Consider the following 22,358-nt stretch of genomic DNA (forward strand, 5'->3'; position numbering starts at 1 on the left):
TTAAATTGGCTTTTGTCAAGAAGGAAACCTGGGTGAACTGATGAATAGTTTGAAGAAACATGATGCTATTACTCCTGAAGCAGTTACTGTATTTCTTTTTGAAATATTATCTTGCCTTTTTATTAATTAGTGCATCAAACCAGGCATTTTTTCCAAACATAAATCTGAGGTTTTTCTCCTTTTAGCTGGAAGTGCAGAGAAGTACATCAGAATCACAGGCCACATTAAAATTTCAACAGAGAGTCTTTTTACAGAGATGTCAAAAAGTCCTTAATTTAAAATGCAGAACATACAAGATCTCAAACCACTGAAAAAAAACCTCAAAAAATACAAACCACAGAAAAAGGACACTTTCACTGAAATATCTTCCTTAATTTTTTGACTAGCAGAAGGTACTTCTGTGGTCTCTATTTTTTATGAATACCTCCAGGAAGTGATGGCTCAAAATCTTGAGCACAGAGTTGGCAAAATGCACACTCCTCTCTCCATGATGAGTGCAATTACACTTTTGGAAATTAGCCCAGCGAGTGCTCAACTGGACAATGAGAACTTGTATATCTCAGCTTCCTCCACAAAGGCTTGTTTTTTTTCTTTTTAAATTTTGTTTTCAAAATCTGCTTCTAGCACATGTATTATCCAGGAAAAAATATAAATAGCTATTGGAGAGTATCTCTCACTGTGAACAGCTATGGGTATTTATTGAAAATCTCTTTTCTATTTCATGGCACATGATCTCTTACTCAAAAGCTTTAAGCTTAAAAAAATTGCACTGATAGCCTATTTTTCTGATATTTTCTGGTAGATTGAGGTGAAGAGAAATAATGCTAATAATGGAAGCAAACTAGGTTTTGTTCATTAATGTTACTGGACTGACCTCTGTGTAATTTGCACAAGTTCTTTCAATTTGGAAGAATTTGTGGCTGTGTGAACTAGGACATCAATAAATGGTGAAGTTCTTTGATTTCTGGTGCATGGAATTAGCAGTTCTGTATCCAGAGAAGAAAACTGACGGCAAAACTTCTGTCCCAGAGGACAAGAGAGTTGTCACAGTACTCTGGAAAAGGGCCACAAGCACTGCAATTCATCCTTAATAAAGCTGCAGTCTGGGACCATAGCTGGCTAATTCTCTACAGCAATGCAAGTGTTACTGGAGATTGGAGTCACCCAAGAAATAGCAACAAGAACACTTTATCTTTGTTCTAAATAGGCCACAGACTTCTGTAATCCTGATTTACAAATCCCTTGGTTCATGTGGTCTGTTATGGATCACAAAGGGTGATTAATAAATATGGGCTGGTATTGGGCAGTGCTACCTAAACTATATGGGGCCTCCAGTTTCTGTGAGTGGCTGCTTTCTGTCCCAAGAGAAACACAAAAGGTGTGTGATGTTTCTCAGAAATTCTCCTTGTGCTTGGATATCTGTTTGGTAATGCTGAGCTCTTGATGTGCAAGTAACTCCAGTTCTTCCTCTCACCAGCCCTCCCAAACAGCATTTATAAGATGAAACTGTAAAAAATCCCATGTAAATCTGGAACTGTTGTTTTAATACTTTAAATTAAATCATGCATTACAGAATCTATTCACTTGGGTAGCTTTTTAGATAATGATTCACACTGTTACAGAGCAATATGTTATTCTAGTAATTGCAGGCAGAGGATGTACCTGAGCATCTAATTTAGAGCAGGTCCCTTCAATAGCTTTTTCCTGAAAAAACAGTGTTGTGAGTATAACATGTAGCAAACTCAAATTCTCCACCAAAGGTGCTATATTTATACAGTAGCCAAGTAAATATTGTACTTCCCAATAATAGTATTTTCCAACACACACATTATTTGGAACAACACAAACCCAGCAATTTCTAAAAAAAATAATTTTAGGGTAACATTGCATTGCTATTGTACATAAACTGAAAATTTCATGCTAAATTTTTTTATGTGAAAGCTGAGCAGGAGATTCTGGTTGTATGTGTCAAAAATTTTTGAAAGTGATAGAATTTCACAGCTGTGATAAAGAAAGGCTCAACTATTTTCATGTGGCCAACCTCTGTTTATTCCACCAATTTCAGAATAGTATTTTAACATGCAAGGACATGCATATAAGTGCTAAATTGGTTTCCTTATCTTTCTTAGGTGCCTGCTATGTGAGCTCTTCAGATAGCTGCAGGTGAATGAATCATTCAATTATCTGGATGAATCGAGATGCTGCTTTCGCTCTGTTACTTTTGAATTTTAGAATATTTTGTAATACTTGTAGCTGTTTGATAAATCCAGCTCACTTGAACTGTTGGAAGTGATGGTCACAAAGCTTGATAAGCTTTGCCTATAGGTGTAAGGAGGACAGCTATGACAAGTGGATTTTATTATACTCTTAAATACAGTTTTACCTTTTGGACACTTCCCTCACCTGGTGCAGATACACCTGTTATTTAATAAAGGTTGAAAAACCGTAAAAATATAAATACCGTTTTTATCCCCCTTTCCAAATTCTTCCTGAGAAATCCCAGAATCGCCCCCTGAGCTGCCAGTTCCGCACTACTAAACCCCCGCTGAAAACCAGGAGATGATTCCAGGGGGATCCGCCAGAAAGATGGGGAGACTTGCCCTGGGTCCCCCCTGTGCCCCCTGCGGGGGACGGCGGTGACAGCCGGGAGGGCAGAGCAGGGGGAGCGGGAAGGGAGAGAAGGAGGGGACGGGGAGCAGGGGAGAGGGGAGAAGGAGAAGAAGGGAGGACAGGGCGTGCTGCGGAGGCGCTCCCGCCCGGCCACGCTCCCGGCAGCTCTGGACGGAGGCTCCGGCTCCCATCCCGCACCCCGCTCCAGTTCCACTCCCGCATCCCAGCCCCGCTCCTATTCCGCATCCCGCTCCAGTTCCAGTCCCGCGCCCCATCCCAGCCCCGCTCCAGTTCCAGTCCCGCACCCCATCCCATCCCCGTTCCTGTCCCGCACCCCGTGCCCGCTCCTGTTCCCGTCCCGCGCCCCGTGCCCGCTCCAGTTCCCGTCCCGCACCCCATCCCATCCCCGTTCCTGTCCCGCACCCCGTGCCCGCTCCCGTTCCCGTCCCGCACCCCATCCCAGCTCCGCTCCAGTTCCACTCCCGCATCCCGTCCCCGCTCCTGTTCCCGTCCCGCACCCCGTGCCCTCTCCCGTTCCCGTCCCGCGCCCCGTGCCCGCTCGCAGCCGGCGAGAGGCGCTGCGGGAGCGCGGCGCGGGGCCGGGCCGGCAGCGGGAGCGGTGCGCCGGGACGCGGTGGAGGCGGCTCCGATCCCGGCGGGGCTGGAGCCACCCCCGGGAGCCCCGGGCTGCGGGAGGAGCGGGGACAGGCTGGCTGTGGCACCTGCGGGGTCTCTGCGAGCCCGGACAGCCCCGCACAGACGGGCTGTGCGCTGCGTGCCCGAGGCAGAGCCCAGCCCGAGAGGACTCCACCTGCCAGCCCCACCGGGCTGCGGAGTTGGCAGCAGCAGCAGCGATGGTGCTGCTGCTACGTGATTTTCCTCTCCTGCCGAGGTTCCCGGTGAGTCCGTCATTCTTAACAGCAACTGGTTTGGGGGGCTGTTTTGGTTTTGGTGTCTTTTTTCCCCTTTTCTTCACCCCAAGGAGGGAGCCTGCGGTGCCGGTGCGGACCCTCCCGCCAGCCCTGCCCGGAGCGGGGCTGCGCTGGCCCCGCTGCCCCCGCGGGGACAAGGAGCTTTGGTGTTGCTAACCCGATTGAGGATGCCTGCGGTTTTGGTCGGGGTTTTATGTCCTTACAATGCTTTCTATAATGTGCTACTGTGAAATCCGAGGTGGTGGATCCTGCCCGTCAGTGATGCCGTCTGGGGCTGCGGTGCCGTGGGAGGGAGGATAAGGACCGGGAGCACAGTTCTCTCCGCCACTGAGCAGGGAGCGGCTCTGGGGCGCCCAGGCGAAGATCGGCTCTTGCCGTGTGCTGCCTACATTTTTCTTCTTTTAAAAAGTATAGTTACTATTTCTTAAATGCAATAATGTGCAACTTCAAGGTTATTTTATGGCTGTACAAAGAATAAATGATGGAGGCAGAGAACCGATTACACAGTAGTTTTGGATTCTTGATAGCTACTGAATGCAGCTAACCACCAGTCATTTCAGTATTCCAAATGTGGAAACATAGCATGGGAATAGTTAGGGATTCTGCACCCCAGAGTTAGTGATTCTTGTAAACATTTAATGTGACTGCCAGGGAAGCCCTTTCAATCAATTTGAGAAGACAGAGGAGAAGGTGGGACAATTACTCCTGAAGTGCACAGGTGTTAGTGTTTTGCTGTGTACACTTCAGCTGAGAGATTTGTTCAAGGTGCAGCCCATTAAGCATTTTAAAGACCTTGGTGGTAGAGACTCTTGGAGCATATGTTGGTTTTGGAGTATCCAAAAGGAAGAAGTGGTTGGATTAAATAAAAAAGGAGGCTTAAGAACAGCTAGTGCTGGAAATTTGAAGTTGGACACCCGTAGGCTAGACTAACAAGTTCTTAGAGGTTTTTCATCACTATAAAACTGAACCAGGGATGTTTTTTCTAAAGACAGGTTTATTTATAGCAGAAATTTGTATGGGGAAATCTTATGGGCTGTGTGTAGGGGAGCCCAGAACAAGCGATCACAATGAACTCTTAGTGCCTCAATTATCTGTATAGTCAGGAAAACTCCATCGTCTCTGAGAGCACACTCTCCATGCATTCTCTTCCCTTTGCTCCCCAACTAACTTGTTGTAAAAGGGCATAAAGATGTAAATAATACTGAGAGAAGCCCTGAGGAGAAGAACTTGAGGGTGTTGGTTGGTGAGAAGTTCAGCATGACCTGGCCATGTGCCCTTGCATCCCAAAAGGCAAATGTGTCCTGGGCTCCATCAACAGAGTGTGGGCAGCAGTCCAGGGAGGGGATTCTGCCCCTCTGCTGTGGTGAGACCCCACCTGGAGTGCTGAGTCCAGCTCTGGGGAGACCAACATGGACCTGCTGGAGTGACTTCAGAGGAGACCACGAAGGTAATCAGGGGGCTGGATCACTTCTGATATGAGGACAGGCTGAGGTTGGGGTTGTTCAGCCTGGACAAGGCTCTGGGGGGACCTTGTAGCACCTTTCAGTACCTAATGGGGGCTACAGGAAAGCTGGAGGGGGCTTTTGACAAGGACGTATAGTGATAGGACAAGGGCTAATGCCTTTAAGCTAAAAGAAGGTTGATTTAGACTGAATATTGGGAAAAAATTCTTCACCATAAGGTTGGTGAGGTACGGGAGCAATTGTCAGAGCTCTTGTCACTTGTCAATTGTCACTTCTGTGAATGACCCATTGTTAGAAATGTTGGAGGTCGTGTTGGGTGGGGCTTTGAGTGACCTCATCCAGAGGAAACTCTCTCTGCCTGAGGCAGGAGGGATGGAACTGGATGAAACTTTGAACCCAAGCCATTCTGTCTTTCTGTGACATCAATGATTAGACTTTCACTATATGATTTCTGTGTATCTTTAATAATAATTATTCCCCAAGTGCAATTAGATCCAGGAGTCTCCATGCTTCTGTTTTCCATCTAAGCAATTCATGGAAGACTAGAGTTTCAATGAGAGTTGCTATTCATAGGACTGAGTAAGGTCTGAGGAATGTGGTTTATAAGGCTTAGGTGTGGGTACAATTCTCAGGCACTATCAAAGTGTTTAAACATTTGCAGTTATTTAATATGTTAACATTTCTAAGCAGCCTTCTGCACTATGTTTACCCTTCAGAAATACTAAGTGGTATGTTTGGCCTTTTTAGATTTCATGGTAGTTGAACTCTTAAGTTCTTTGGGGATGAAGAAGTGCTTATTTAACTAAAATTCTATGTGAATTTTGGGTTGTAGCTTTATTTTTTTTTACAGTGGAAAGACAGTAGGGATGAAGGATCTTATTAAACAATTTTCAGTGTGATGATATAGTCATCCAGTTGTTTGCCTGTCTGCAAAACATGTTCGCATTACATAATGTTCTAAGTCTCCTTATCAAGAGAGATAAATTTCGTATCTGATGATTAACTGGCATCTCTTAGTGAGACATTTGTTCTTGTGGGGTGGGAGGAGGAAGGGAATCTGTTTGCTAGAATGATGCCTGAGGACATCTGCAGTGCTGGACTGTGTTGTGGCTGAGCACTGTTTCCCAGTGCTTTATTGCTGTTTGCCTTGCCTGCATTTATTCTCCCTTCTCATTAAACTTTGTCCATACCAAGGATGAGCACACTCGTGTGTCTGCTGCCCCAGAGCCTGGAAACATAGCAAGACAAAATAGGTGAGCAGAGTGAGGAGAACAGACCTTGCAGACCAGCATGGATTTGGTTCTAAGGGTGGTAGGTAGAGGGTAATTTGTGGTAGGCACAGGAAGCTCTTATGTGTGTATTTCTTTGAATTTCACAGAAACTTTTCTCAACTCTTTCTGAGTGACCTCATTTTGTGGGGCTTTCCATATGCTGGGGCACAGCTTCAGGACAGAATCAATTGCTTGAGAACTGAATTTGTCTGTTTTAGTGTTTGTTTTTTTTAAATCTTTCTCTACCTGCACTGAAATTTATATGTATTCAATTACTCTAATCTGGACCTTTTTATTTTCTTCATAACTTTTCCCTGGGTATGCTTTTTGTATTGCTTAGAAACAGAAATGGAATCAGAAATGAAACAAAATTCCATTGTGGTTTGAACTATATTCCACAAATGAGTATTAACAAGAAGCTCCTTAAATGAGCATTTTATTTATTTTGAAGAGAGTTGCTCTGCACCTTCACTTAAATGCACCTCTGGAATACTTAAATTACCTGGGGCATCCCTCATTGTTGACATACAACTTTTTTTTTGTGTGTGAGATATGTTTCACCACAGTCTGTGGTTTTTAGGATTGCATTCTGTGTGGGGATGACTTGAGGTCTGCATGCAGCTGGACATATTCTTGTCTCTGACCTGGGGCTCCAGTGACTTTTGGATCACACTTTCCACCTGTAAAACTGTGCCTGGCAGGCTCTGTAAGCAGCAGTGCATCCACAGGTGGGAGGAAAACCTGGTCACAGCATGAGGGCCTCCAAGCTTTTATGTCATTTATAAAATATATGTGGAGATGGAGACAATGCAGGAATTCTGTACATCACCAGTGTGTTTCCAGGGCTTGAACAGGAGAGGTGCTTGGAGGAGATGTTCAAGTTTGGAGTTTTTTTATGTGTATGATTAAAAAGTTGCAAGTGTTATCTGAATAATGTGGAAGCAAATGTCCATGACTACAAGAACATTGTTTTCAAGGATTCTCCTATTGAATATCTGGGAAAAAGTGGTGTTTGAAAGCAAGCCATTTGTCACTTGATGATGATATTTTTCATTTGCAGTTACTGCATGACACAGCTGATGGATTTTTGAGCAGTTTTATGTGCTTTGAATCTGAGCTTGCCTCCTTACTTCTGCAGCCATTGCAGAGCTAGAGAGAAGGTCAGTTTTGGGAATAGTGCTATTTATTATTGGTTCTAAAACCTCATTCGTTTTCCTGAATATTTGTATGAAATCCCTGATGCCTTATGAGTCAGGAAAGACAAAAATAGAGGAAATAAGGATCCAAATTCCCATTCTCACAATATTAAGAAAATAAAGAGGCTAATAATGCCAAGATTAACAGGTGCTTATACACACATGCAAATTTGGAAGGCTTCAGTTAAATACATATTCAATTAAAGATATGGTTTAGGAATTATTATCCATTCACAGTGGACATTAGTGCAGCAAAGGCACCAACTGCATAATGGAGTGTGTTAACATCAACAGCCAAGGACATGAGATTTGTGTGGGGAATGGAGAGTCTTAATCCTGTCTAAAGTAATCCAGAAAACTGAAATATGAGGAAAGTGAGTGTTCTTCAAGCCTGTAGGTTTGAAACATATTTGAGTTCTGCACTGAACATTGATAGTAAAAAAACCGAAAAACAGCTGTCTGCATGGAAATGTTGCATTGCAGAAGCCACTTTTTCTAACAGTGTTTTCTAAACTAGCTGTTGTTTCTGTAATGTTTTTCACAGTTGCCCACTATAAAACATCTTCCTTGACTCTAGTCATGCTCTGGAATAGAAATGCAAGTATATTTGTCTCTCAAGAAGCATTTCTATCCCTTTTTTCTACAGATGCATTTTAAACCTTTTAAATATTTTAAACTTCAGATGCTACCGAACTGAAAATGTCTATTAACTGTTGGCATCTTTATTCAGATTAGAGCTCTCTTTATTGTTGCTACCACTGAAGTTTTAGAGGGGAAAAAATAATGAGTTTTTAATGGGAATGTAGCTAACTCTGTCTAGCTTTGAAACCCTCACTGTCAGAACAATATGGATGAGTAGGAAGCAGTTAGGAGGAGAACAGCAATTAATGCACTGAAGAATAATGATTTATTAGGTAAGACTGAAAATGAATAAGGGAGAAGGTTGTACCTCCTTGGTATTGTGTGTCTGCTGGGGAATTATGGCAGCAAAGAAAGGTGGAGAAGTTTGAGAAGGCTGTGCAAACACAAGTGTCACCTGGCTGGTGAGGGGTGAGTGAGGAGTGCCCTGGATGAGGGGTGGGAATTCTGTGTGCCACGGGGTGTTTGCAAACCCTGTGCTTCCATTAGGGAGTGTTTGTTTGGCTTTACCTTCCCTTGATGCAGAACCCCAATGGAGTTTATTGATACAAATTTAACCTTGCACTCTCCCAGTGTCTGGGCTGTCAGCACTGGGCACTAGAAATAATATTCCTTTGGGTTTTCTCTTTGTCTGAATGTATTTCAGCAGGATTTTTTTTTGGTTATGACTGGGAGAACCTTTAATGGTATCATTTAAATGGTGTAATCTACAATAACGTAGAAGTCCCTCTTGATCAAGCTTTTTTCTTACAAACTGTTTCTGAGACAATCTCTGACTTTGCAGGAATTTGGTGTTTGCCATGAAATCACTTTAAACCATGACCTTGCCAGTGACATTTCACTTTTATTGTGGAAGAGAGCAGAAACATGTCAAAATGATTTGTGGTACACTAGTTTTGAAAGTGCACATTCTCAATTAAGTGTCTAAATAATTAATGTCATATTCCTTAAATTTGAATTATGAGCTCACTTCTGATTAATTTTGTGAAAACATTTTAGTATTAGTTTGTCACACAATGTTTCCAAATATGAAAAGACTGTGTTAGGGAGTAAAAGCAGTAAAGAATTCAGTGTCAGGCTTGGTGAAGACTTGGACCACTGATACCTGTAAAATTCCTCTCTCTGAACATTGCAGTCTGTCTTCTGTCCCATTCCTGTGCCTGCTGAGATCATGAAGGTTCTGGATTTCAGTCATTGAACCTCTGCACTCATTCACATCTTGGTTACTGATGGGATTGACCTGAGCCAGTTCTGTTACTAAAGACAGAATAATTTCATTAAATTAATTTTAAACATACTGTAGATTGAATCAGAGGATCACTATGTCTGTAGTGAGCCACCTTAAAATGCATAGCAATATCACAAATCATGCTTTTTTCCCTCTGGCCTTTCTCCGTTTAATTGAGAAAGCAATGTTTAAACAGTAATAACTGTTTCTGAACTTCTGAACTATTTCTGTGCAATATCATATTTGATTTGATGCTAAAACCAGCATCAGACAGTGTGTCATGGATGATTGCAAGTTTGTCTGGGGTGTGTCAATGTGTACCACTAGCACACGAACGGCTGATCTCAACTATGAAAAGCCCATGAGTTCATGAGGAATGAGGGCACTTGGGCTGCACAAGTGGGTCATGGTGGAATAGCTTTTTGTACATGCTGGGTGTAGCACAATGGTTTTTTTGATTACCCAAGGCTCAAAAGCTAAAAGTGTTCCAAGTCTTTTTTGATGCTCTTGCCTTCTGATTTGATATGATGCTACTGATTCTCCTTGGCAGTAGAACACACTTCATGTATAAACTTGCACTTTTTTCAAACTGAGGGGTTTTTTTACATTCTTAAAAAAGCCCCTTTTGAAATTCTGGCTTTTATTAATGGGGAGGGAATGAGACTAGGTTGAAAGTTCTCACTGTGACATTCAAGGAACAGAGGAATGGCAAGAGGGACAGAATAGTGTATCATCTGTGGCAGCCTCACACAGCCAGGCATGTGAGATTTTGGTTTTTTTGATTGTTGTTGTTTAATTGGTAACACTAATAACAAAATAACCAGACAGGGAATAATTATTGCAGGAGGCCAGTGACAATTAACAACCTGTGCTTGTGGTTCAGAAATATTTCTTTGCTCCCAGTGGGTTTCTGTTGAGTTTTGAAGGACCTTGTATACCTGATCAGTTTGTGGTTCATTTTAAAAACATAGACAGAAACTTGCTCTTTGAAAATGTACCTAAAAATAGCAGTGGAAAATACCTCTAATATTGAAATGTATTCCCTGTATTTTGATTTATTTTGTTTACCAGTGACTATGGACAGTGCAAAAAGAAAATAGTCCAACTACACAGCAATCTAAAACCAAGAATCTTTCAATTGGTCAGTCACAAATCAAGAAAATGTTTTTGAATTAGCCAAATTTAATTTCTTTTAGTACTATGAGATGTCTACATCCTAAAATTAAGAGACCTTGACCGTGTTCTTTCACTATTAATTCATTGCCACTTTTCTGTTGTTATTTAAGGGATTCCGTGACATTGGAATCCACCCAACTTATTACTTCTGAATCTCCAGCTAATACCTGATGGAATCTGAGGATGTTGATTTGATAAATCCACAGTATGGTACAGCATCATTTTGGCTTTCTGTCTGTGGGTTTTGTGCACTGCAGTGTATAACCCTCAGTAGTAGAGGTTGACTTCTCCCACTGTGTTTTGAAGGCCTAAGATGAAACTTAAAATAAAGCATAAAATGAAACTTAAATAGAAGGTGAGCATGATCATGGTGGTGTCATAGTGAAATACTGTGTCATACTTGAGAGGTTTTGGACTCTTTAGAAATTAATAGAAATCCTGTAAATTCTGCTTTTTTGGATGAAAATTTGTCCAGTGATTCTACCAGAGGAAGAGTGTGCTTTAATGTGCTCAGGGCTGTGCTGGCTTACTGCAGTTCCCTGGCTACCTGAGACCTTTTGGTTTTTCTGCAACAGCTGTAACACAACATTGTATTAAAAGCATTGGGTTTGAAGGAAACTAAAAATGGAGCTGAACCCAACTGAACAATATAATGACAATTCAGTTTCTTAGCAGAGCTCTATCAGTTTATACAACCTGAGAGGTTGGATCTCTGTATTTAAAGCAGCTCAAACTGGGCTCTTCATTCTCATGGACAATTCTGTCTGGCACAATGGATGGGGAGAGCCCTTTTAGTGTCCTTCCAAACACAAATTTGAATGGTTCATTCCCACACTCAGTTACATGTGGGAACCACTGCACATCTGGAAATCTGCTGGAGGCTGCAAGCAGAACTGGAGGCTTGTAGTTCTCAGTCTTTAGTGAAAACCCAAAACTGAGATGTACATGCTCATGGGAACAGATTTTAATGTCAATCCTGACAATCAAATTAGGCTTTCCAAGGTTTGTGGCTGTTCTGTATTAGAAAAACATCTAAACTGGATTGGCTTGGGGAGGTTTTAGTCTAGAGTGAGTGAGAACACAATGACTGGTGCAGTCACAATGGCTGAAACACGAAGGAAATAATAGCTTAGAGCTCTAGCAAAACCAAATAGTTTGTCACAGGTCTAATTCTTTCACCCTCAGAGTCCCTTTTCCAACCCCTGGTACAATTGCTCTTCAATTTTTTATTCCTCTGGAGCAGTAAAGACAGAGTGACTACTTTGCCAAAATGCAGTTATACCTTCCCCGCATTAAATAACTTTAATTATTTATGTATCTAGAGACCTCAGTTAGGGTGAGAGTGAGAGAAGCTGTGACAAAATGGGGAAAAATAAAAGGAAGAGCAATCAGCCAAGTGGAAAACAGCAAAATAGTATTTAAGGCTCAAACCTTTAACTGTGATACATCACAGCGATGTTTCATGACCTGTGCTAGTGCAGTTTTTCTTGCTCTCTGAGTAAAAGCATTTACATTATGCCAGAAAGTGCAAAAGGAATGGAGAAAATACCAAGGAATACTTTAATTTTTCCTTCCCACAATTGTCCATAAATCAAAACTTAAATGAAACCAGTGCCCCGTGCTTCCTTAGCTAAATTTGTGTCTGGACTGTTGCAATTAAGAGACCTGATAGTCTAAAAATCAAAGCCAGTTTTTTAAACTCTGTGAAACCTCCCAAACTGAGTTGTTTCTATACTGATGCCCCAGGGTATTAATCTTAGCTTTCAGTGCCTTGTTCTCTCAATCTCCAGTTTAATTAACTTCTGCACCATTTATAGTATTGGTTTAGATGAGAAAGTCATCAAAGGAATTATTTGTGCATGGTGCATGGTGTTCCTTCTTCTAACTAAGCAAATAGTCTCAGCTGTTCCAGAAGTTTGGATTTCTTTGTTTAAGGGATGGCAAAGATGGTTAAAGAAGCCTTGAAAGAACCTCTCTTCTGTTAAGAGTGAGAACAGATAGAATTGATTGTTTTGGATGCACTATAAATGGCATAACCAGAAATTCTTATAGACCAGGTTGCCCAATACCTCTTGCACACAGCATAATTTTCATTTTGTATATATCTTATTTTGTGCTTGTGTTTGATTTTTGTTTATTTTTTAGGTTTTTTTTCCCCCTTTTCATTCTTCCAAAATTTCCCAAATTTGACCATGGGGAAGTAGCTTTTGCAAGATTTATTGAACTTGTATGAGTTACACCTTTCTCCACAAGCTTAAAATATGCTTTTAACCAGATTTTAACAACACCTGCAAAAAAATATTCCCTGACAGAAAATGTTTCCTGTCCTTTTAAGTCTGAGGTCCCTGTCCTAAGACTTGTGTATGAATTTGTGAAAATGGAACACCCATGACAAAATTTGTGAAAGTGTACACCCGTGACGAAATAAAGTAACGTGGTGGGTTTAGTTCCATGTTCTTCTCAGAATGTTCATCTAGAATATGGCCCTAAGCATCTGTGTGATTATTGCAAATAAGCTAATTTTTGTAAGATAACATTGGAAAATTATTAGGAAATTGACCTTTTTTTAATGGGGAAAAAGAAACCCATTAGTTTTTGGTGGAGAGGCTTCTTGGCCCACCTGATGTTATATGGCAGGCAGGAAGGGAAGGATCCTATCTGCCACAGAAAAGAAAAGGAGAATTTTGGCAATTTGATATAATAGCTGCATTTAGTGCAATGTCTGGTACACCCATGGTATCAGAGAGCCCTGTGGCCCTTGATGTGTTTTTCCTTGGCATAACCTCCTGGAGCAGGAGATGTGGCTCTCCCTGTGCTGGCTGCAGGCAGAAGCAGAGAGAGGGTGAGAGATTTGCTGTGGGTTAGGTGTGCTGGGGGCAATGGTTTCTTCTTTGTACCAGCCTGCTGCTCCTCTTGGAGGATTTTCCTTTTCCATATTTTTGCCTGTGTTCAGGAGTTCTCATGAGCAGTGGTGAACTGATAATTTGCATGACAAAACATCACACAACAAAAGCATTCAGGAAACTTCCCAAGAATTTGGGGGTTTTATAATAACTTACATGAAAATTACTTGCATAGATGGAACTTTTATTTTAGAAATCTGTAATAAATTACTGAGGAGACACAATCCAATTGAAGAGAGAGCCAAGTAATACTAAATTTGCCTTTAAATGCCTTTAAATTAATTGTAGAGAGCTTTGCTGGCTACTACAGCAGAAGTGAATGCATGAAAAGCTGATGAAAATTTCAGAGCTCAATGCAAGAAAGATGTCAGAGTAGGTAAATTGGTGCATGGATTTTGAGAATAGTTTCATGGGGTATTATACATATATAAGCACATGCACAATGAAATATTGTGTATTCCCCGGAATTCTGCTGAATCTGACAGTCTAAATCCTTCTTACTGAGTACAGTGGCAGCAGGAAAATGAGAAGTCTGAGTAATCTGTGTCAAAGTGGTCAGCTAATCTTCCTTCTGCAGGCTGGAGGGACTGTTCCAGTATCTAAAAGTATTCATACACTTCATATTCAGTCATATCTTCCCTTTGTCTCCACAACAGGTCATGACTAATCTTCTTGTCAAGTGGTTTGTAAAGCAATAATGCCTGCACTTAGTACATCTAGGAGCAATGAATTCATCTATAAAACCAATTCTAGTCCACACCTAGAGATTTGGAAATTTAATTGTGCCTCTCCTTTTGCCTTCATGGGTAGGACATCCCTGTTTCCAAACATTTGGACTGTGTATAAGTAATTAATTTTTTTTTTTTTAATTTAAACAGAATATTTTTAGTATCCTGGCTTACTCACTTCACAAACAATTGAGGAGAACATCCCACATGTGAGATCATCTCCCATAGAGCTCCTCAGTGATTAGACAGAGACAGCCTCTCCTTTATCTGCCAAGAATCCCAGGGAGATTTTGTTCACATGTGTGCAAGGTATCCTTGGCCCACACCATCTCCAAACCTCTTGTTTCTCTTCCTCTGATGTGCAGACTGGTGTCCCTGGCTGTGTCAGGGAACATCTCTGCCCTGAGCTGTGGGATGGCTGCTTCCCATGCCCTTTGGGTTGTTGGGAAGGGTTGGATCTGCACTGGGAAACTGCACCTGGGAATTGGGTTATGACCAGGAGAGGTGCTAAGGTGTGGTGCTACAAAGCAGATTTTATCCTCCTCTTATCTCATCTGACAGATGTGGGGTGAGCTGGCCAGATGTTTGTTCACAGCTGTGGGAAAGCACTGTGAGGGAGAATGAACAATAAAGGAGCTTAAGGTGGGAGTTGAGTGAATCTTATAGGTGAGATTTGACAGCTCTGCATCTCTGATGGTAAAATTCTTACCAGGGAAGGGAAAATGGAATGCTGAGAAATGAAGTCATTTCTGTAGTGTGTTTGTTAGTTTACCAAATCTATTGAGTAATATTAGCAAAACATATGAAAGTTGATCATGTCTTGGTTGGAAAACCCAGTGATCTAAAGGTTGATCCTTTGTGTAGAAAAGCACAGGTCAACCTGCAACCCTTTTCCCTTGCCATGCACAAAAAAAAAAGTATTCAAACTCTAATTTAATCCAAAGAAAGCTTAAAATGTTGTTGTTGTTGTTAATGGAGTGGTGTTCCCTGCTTGAACACCACATGTTTCCTTATGGCAGGAGACCTTTCAGAGGATGCTGTGTGCAAACAGCTCAGCACCCTGTGGTCTCTCTGTGACTGCTGGAGCTCATACTGTGTGTGACCCATGGGCTGGCACTGCTGCACTGCTGAGCTGTGCCATCAAACAGCCTGCTGAGCAATGCTGAGTTCAGCCAGAAAGTTCTTCCATCTACCCTCCTGAATTGTTTCATAATGTTCCATTAAGAGGCTTTGCAGTAATGCTACAGGTAGTGTATTTGTAAATGTAAGAGATGAAGGAGTGGAGGGAGAGGCTGAGAATCTGAATACATTTGCTAAAACGTGGCTTGGAGATTCTAGGACTCATTATTTAAGAGAAGTAACTGCCCTTTCTGAGGATGATCTATTATTTCAGAAATGTCTTGCAGTTTTCTCAGCAACAGATTCAAGTACTGAAGACAATGTTACCTTCAGATATTATTTTCAACACGTATTTAATGCTGAATTACCCCTCCAGAGAGATTACAGGTTGATAAAGGGATCAGGTTAGTCTCTGTTGTTTTGGGCTTGGTCTGTAGGTTTTTGGGCTAAATTTGAAGCAGTTGAGAAACTTCAAGGATTTGTTTCCAAGTACAATCCCCTCACACTGAAGGAGGATATTTCATTCTTTCAATGTGCTTTTGACAGCCTGAGGTGTGTTCTTTACAAGGCTGTGCTTCTCATTCAGTAAATTGTGTGTGGCAGAGACAAAGCTACATTTGTTATGTTTAGCTTGTTATATTTTCAGCTTTTGAACAGCAGTTTGTACTGCAGGCTTTTCCTGGATTTTACTGCTTCTTCTTATGCATTGTGCAGCACTAATATCATTATCTCTAACTTCAACTTTCTCTTCGCTTCATTTTTGCATCTTTTTAAAATTTTACATAAGAAAAAACTTATAGAAATATGTATCCCATAGTGTCCTCTAAGAAGTTTCTGTCTCCCAGCTGGAAAGGACATTTAACTCCTGTGACAGACTTTCTCAGTGTCTTTTGCTGTCCTTCAGTGTGGGAATTATTGTGTTCAGAAGAGTGCTGGTGCTTTTAAACAAAAGTTGCAGAGAAGAGTTTGAGATTTCTGGTTGATTTTTGATGCTCTGTTGAATAGGAATATGGAAATATAATCGTGTTACTTGTAACTGATTTTCCAGTTTATCAATTTCCCTGTTCACAAACACTTTTTCTTAAACAACCATTGGTCTACAGTTCTGCACTGGTGTGCATTTATTAAAAAAATATGTAACAGATAAATGGGGGGGTTGCCCTTAAAAAATAGGTTTTGTGGCTTTTTGGAAGGAGAAGTATTTGAAAGGGAAGAATAGGATGAGTGAAGGATTTCTGCTCCCTATAACAAGGTGATGAATTTTGTACTTAAGGGCATGACACTCAAATTGCCATGTGTCCATGAGTTTCTTGAAAATAATGTGTGATTTTGGATACACTATATGCTTGAAAAATCATGCTGTCTGTAACTGGAGTGTCCAGGTATCAAAGTGTTTCCCTTCCTGTCCTGCTATTAACTTATAGGATTTTGGTTTTCTAAATAAAAATTAATTTATCAGAATTGTTATATAGAATATAAGGTACAGGTACTTCGATACATGTATACTGTGGTATAAAAACTCAAGTCTCCTAATAATTCTGAGCTCAAGAGTGAGAAAATGTGCCGCTAGTGAGACATGGGCTGTATGCTGAATGGTGCAACTCAGAAGAAATTTTGGGCAACTGCCTTGCCATTATCTTTCCTGGTTGTTGAATGGAATAGAAATCCTGTGCAAAACAAGATTTGTGGTTGTGTGTTTTTAAAATCTTTTCATATTGCCAAGTGAGCCGAATAAAAATCAACACATTTTTAAGGTGTTGAATGCCTAATGTAGCACCAAAAGCTGTCCCTAAGAACTTGTGACTTACAGGTTTTGTTTTGTGAAGATTTCCAGGAATATCATTCACAATCAAGCAACAATTGCTTGGGGGATTGTGCACACACACACACAAGCCTAATTGCTGAGGGTTGGAATATTACCAATATTCACAAGTGGTAAAGATAGGAATTACTATAGACTATGTATTTACAATGGTCATAAAGTGTTTTTGTTAAGCATTTTTTGTTTATTTACTCTGATTTCTGGAAACATTCCTTTACGGACTTTAAATTAAAGAGGAAAAGTGTGTTTGAACTTTCTGGTTTGCAGTAACCATAGAGGAAAGACTAAAGATGTAGAGAGAGTCAAAACCATGCACTTTTTTAAAACTAGGGAGGCTTGTTCTTCAGTCATAAAATAACAGATTTCTAGATAGTCTAGGTCTTCTCCTCAGTGTCTGAGGGGACCCAAATGGTTGTCTGTCCCCAAAAGGCTGCAGGTAGGAGCACAGGGTACTATCCACTGGGGAGTGGTGCTCCAAAACCAACAGACCGGAAAGATCACTTGATCTAGTATGGAAGAAATCACCAAAAAAACTTCAGTCTCTTTCTCTTCCTTAGCCATCTCAATTCATCATGTAAGGAGGCTTTTTTTCCCAGAGTACCTTGGAATACAAGGTAATCTGCTCCTGACAAGGTGCATTTAGGAATCCTTTTGAGAGGAATCCCTGCTAGGCTGAGAGCATGAGCTGTGGCAGCAGCAAGCTGATCACTGACTGGAGTGGGGTAAATAACAAAACCTGCCCCAAATCTCTGCTCTGGGTGAGTCAGTGATTGAATAGATAAATCTCATTAACCTTTCAACAGTCCCAAGCTAAAACTGGTGTCCTTATCACTCCCATGTACTCCCTGAAGGCATCTATTAAACTATAGCTGCTGCACATGATATGTAAGGAGGTATGCTCAGCTGTGGAACATGGGTATCTAGTACTGGATCACTAGAAAAAATGTAGCCCTATTCACACTGAAAATTATTAACCAGGCTTCCATAAATATATCCTTAGCACTTAAAACCTGTACTGGTAAATAAGGAAGTTTGCTTTACAGTCAAGTTGTGATGGGATAACTGCTGTGGGGAAGCAGGAGGCAGCAGCAGAGGCAAGGAACAGCAGAGGCAAGGAACACCACTGTTAGCAGCTCCTGACTGTGTCCTGGCCATCCTGGAGGTGTTCTTTTCAGGTGAGGACATGGGGCCACCATCCCTGCTGGGCTGGCAGACTTTGGTTGCCTTCTCTGTGCACACTGACCACCTCAGAGAACTTGTTATGTTCTGCAAGATTTCCCACAGATTTTCTACTGGAAGTGTGTATGCACTGTGCTTTGTCTCAAACACTGACCACTGAGTAGTGTGACCTTCACATAATGATAAATTTTGGTATAATTTCAAGTGGCACAAGCTGTCTGCATTGCAAATGCAATTAAAAGGCTGAAACTCTTATTATGCAGATAGCTGCAGTAAATCTTGGCCAAAAGGAGCCAGAAAGATGCTGCAAAAAGGTCAGGTTGTGATTGATACCCTGTGAATACAGCTCTGTGCAGTGTTTCCCCTGAATAATTCCTCTTTTTCCACTTCACTTAAAAGGTGGTGTCCCAGCAGCATGATGCCTGTGCCCAGCACCTGTTCTGGAAATTTGGACAAGCAGGTCTAGGATGGGCAGACAGTCTGGAAGTTCACTTCCAGGTTCTTGAGCTGTTTTGCTTCTGGTGCTACTGGAATTGCACATCTAGCTGGAAAGAGGGAGACGTGTGTGGTTTGTATGGTGTGCTAATAAAGGGGTCCTGTAGTGAAGAGACATGATTAAAGGTGTGTCTGTGCTGGAGTAAGAGCAGCTTCTTGAGAGCTTCTGCATCTTCTTGCTGTTTGTACAGCAGCCACTACTGTTATATAATGGAATTGCCTTGGCAGATCACAGCCTGAAGGGTAGATGAGAAACCTTGTGATCCTTTTCTTACAGTTATCAAAAACTATTATAGTGTTGTGTATATTAGATATTGTTTGTTTGAAAAATTCAGATTGCTGACAAAGATTGGTCAGAGCCTCAGGTCTTGTAAGGTATTGCTGCAAAGGACATCTGGCACCTTCTGTCATTTCTCTAAAGTAATCCTTAGCAGTTACACCCTGTTCCTTCTGGTTTGGAGCACCTCCCACACAGTGATCCCTTGTGCAGCTTTGGACTTCACCCCTCCAGCTATTCACTGACCACTGCTGGAGATTGCTGCTGAAGAGTGGTGGCTGCTTTTTGTGCAAAGTAGACAGAAGCCAGACAGTCTGTTCAGCACTGGCAGCTTCAGCTGCATGCCCATGCCTCAGGAGACATCCATCTGAGGCACTGGATGGGCTGCACTGCAAGGGCAGAGTGTTAAAATGGCAGGGAAAGCCATCCCAGATTTCTTCTGGTTTGTGTAACAGTGTTTTCAAAGGAAGCTGCCACTTCTCTTTGTCACAGTGTGTGGAAAAGGATGCTGATCCTGTGCACACTGCTGGCAGACAATCCATACAGACTTTGCTGTAAGGGCTCCTTGGGGTCCAAGGAGATCCAAGAGCAGAGTCCAGCTCTTTTCTTTCTGATCTAACTCTCCTCCTCAGCCATAAAGGATGCAAGGCTGCTCCCCACAGACCATCTCCTGTTACTCTGAGCTGTTCTGGATAGACATTGTTATAATGGAACCAGACAGAAGACTCCACATAGTCCATTACCTCCTCTGCCCCTCTGAAAGGAATCCTCAGGGCTCTCACAGCTGATGCACGGCCCAGACTTCAGGCAGATCCCAGGGTAACCTGTGAGAATGCATTTTCTAACTAGATTTTTGTGGGTTTTTTTTCCTGCCTGCCACAAGAATTTTGGAAAATTGTATTGTTATATATGCAGACTTTCAAACCATATTCATTTTGAGGCAGATACACTGGAGAAACACACTGGTGCATTTCATGGAAGATTTAACAGACCTGTTAGCTTTATTTGCTGTTTGTAGAGAAAAACATGGTAGCATTGTGTATAATGGAAAACAAAACAAGGCAACACTCCAAGCTCATCCCACTCTCTGATTAAGCTGTTTATATCCTTTGGTTGGTTTCTGGACAAGCATTCCAGCCCATTTTATGCTGGAAATGAGAAGTAGGACACGTTTGCTCACATGTTCTGCATGCCTGCATTTGAGGTAGTCGAGCTTCATCCCCATCACAGCCAGTGGAGAGAAAGGGATGATACCAGACAGGGGCTCCTCTGACCTTTTTAAAGTGTTCCTGTGAAGATGAGGTGAGTCATGCCCTGGAAATGCCTGTTTGTCTCTGTTGCTTATAGAGAGGGACTGGAGTGATTAGGTCAGAAGAAATAAGAGAAATCATAGAGTAGAGTAATGGCTTGAATTAGAAGGGGCCTTTAAAGATTACTTAGTCCAAAATCCACCAACCATCCTGATCTCCTCCCCTATCCTATACAGGTGGAATCTCCTGAAGGCTTTTCACACCTCTACAAGGAGGAGTCACATAATGTATGATTAGAAACCTTTGGCATGCATGGAGATCAAACTTAGTTCTTTTCATTAAAATGCAAATCCAGTTGCTCTGTTAAATCAAATAGAAAGTCATGATCAAGAAAGTGTAAAATGAGTGTTACTGCACCACACTGTTGTGGCAGAAAGGCAAATGAGCACTTGGCATCAAACAGGCTGAAATAATGGAGGACTGGGGCTCTCATCCCCTGCAGACACACCACATGTAATTTCCTCATTCAGAGCACTCACACCAGGTCTGTGTTACCTTCTCCCCAAGCCCAGAGTGGGTTTCACTGGCTTGGTGGATGCCTTCCTAAATCCTCTTGCAGATTCTACTTCCCTCTTCTCTGGCTCTGCAGTATCTCCTCAGCAGTGTTCCTGGAGCCCTCTTGCAGAGCTCAGAGAGAATTTCATTTTGGTTTGTTCATGAAGAAAGCAGAATCAATGATTTTGATTTGCTTCAAATGGACTAAACCTCAGATGAGTCATGAGTTTTTCTGCAAAACGAAATGTTTGATGAAGTGAAGGCACATCCTGTGGAGTACTCTTAGTTCAGAAAATTAGTGAAAGTATTTGAATTTGAAGATACAAATAGATTTCTATTGTGTGTTTGAAGAGCCTTCATCCATTTCTGTGCAACATACCTGCTGCTGGTTTTTCAGGGAGACAATTCTGCTGGGGAAAAAATCAAATAATCTTGCTGATATTTCAGTCAATCACTTGCTGCAGTTAAAAGAAACAGATATTTTTATGAAGGAGTCTTGTTAATTAATGAAAATAGTCCATTTGTTCTACCATGTATTTTCTACTTCATGTCAGATGAAGCTCCCTGTAACAGTGCTGCAGTACAGAGCACTGCCCCAGGGCTCTCAAAACACCCTGGTGGTGGCTGCAGCCTCAATCCCAGTGGAGACAGGGAACTTAAGGATGATGAATAAAGGTTGTGACCAGATCTGGCCAGTAATGGACATAAGAGGAGCTTCTGGGTGTCCTGTGCAAGCTGCTCCATTCCTGTGATCCTGGTGTCAAACACAATCATGTCCTAACACAATATATATCAATTTAACTTCTCCTAAACTGTGTTGATATTGGAAAGAAACACTACTGGTTAGGAAGAAGAATTTGGAATCTTGTGCTTGCTTTCAATTTCTACAAGAATTCAATGCCATAGAGTTTTTTCCTGCTCCCAAAACACCATGTGTATGTGGGGAAAGGATCCTACAGATTTTTAGAAGTAAAGAATCGATAAATTTTCTTCAACTTGTCTTAGTTAAATTTCATGATAGTAAGTCTTGGTTAAATTAATAATTTATGCATTAAGTAAAATGTGTAAGGTCAATATCAGAACTTGTTTTACAATTGTGTATAAATCCATTCTATTCTAGACCTCAGTTTATTGCTTCTCTTTCCATTTCATCACAGAAAGTATAAAGACACAGGGATTAAATTAAACATATTAAAGTAAAGTTCACTGCTGAATGAATTACTGCCTTCACACACACTGTGACTTAGAATAAGACTGAGATGACTCAAGCCCTAACTCATATTTTCATGGCTGATTTAACGTTGCACAGATGCTATTTGCTTCACAATAGCAGAAATATTTTTCCTTCATTCATTCTTTGATTCAGATCTGTTTGGTTTCTTTGATTTGGCAAACTGATGCATTGAATTTTCTTTCCATGCTTGCCCTGGGAAGTGTCTTCTTTTCTGGCTAAATACTCAGCCACAAAGGTAAACCATATTTGCCCAATGATGAGCAAAACAAAAGAAAGAGGTT

At 41.5% G+C, this 22,358-nt stretch overlaps 1 protein-coding gene across 5 annotated transcripts in view; it reads left to right on the plus strand.

The window, feature by feature from the left end:
• The first annotated feature begins 3,241 nt into the window (after positions 1-3,241).
• SYTL5 (synaptotagmin like 5) overlaps positions 3,242-22,358 on the plus strand; it is a 79,842-nt gene continuing 60,725 nt past the window's right edge. For 3 of the 5 annotated variants that reach the window (XM_033053535.2, XM_033053537.2, XM_033053536.2), the window contains exon 1: positions 3,243-3,509. The gene's annotated coding sequence lies outside the window, so the exon portion shown is untranslated. Of the gene's footprint in view, positions 3,510-22,358 lie in introns of all 5 variants that reach the window. The other 2 variants (XM_033053539.2, XM_033053538.2) reach the window with 2 other exon arrangements.

Source organism: Catharus ustulatus, chromosome 2 (genome assembly GCF_009819885.2).
Source record: "Catharus ustulatus isolate bCatUst1 chromosome 2, bCatUst1.pri.v2, whole genome shotgun sequence".
In the NCBI taxonomy this organism is placed as follows: domain Eukaryota; kingdom Metazoa; phylum Chordata; class Aves; order Passeriformes; family Turdidae; genus Catharus; species Catharus ustulatus.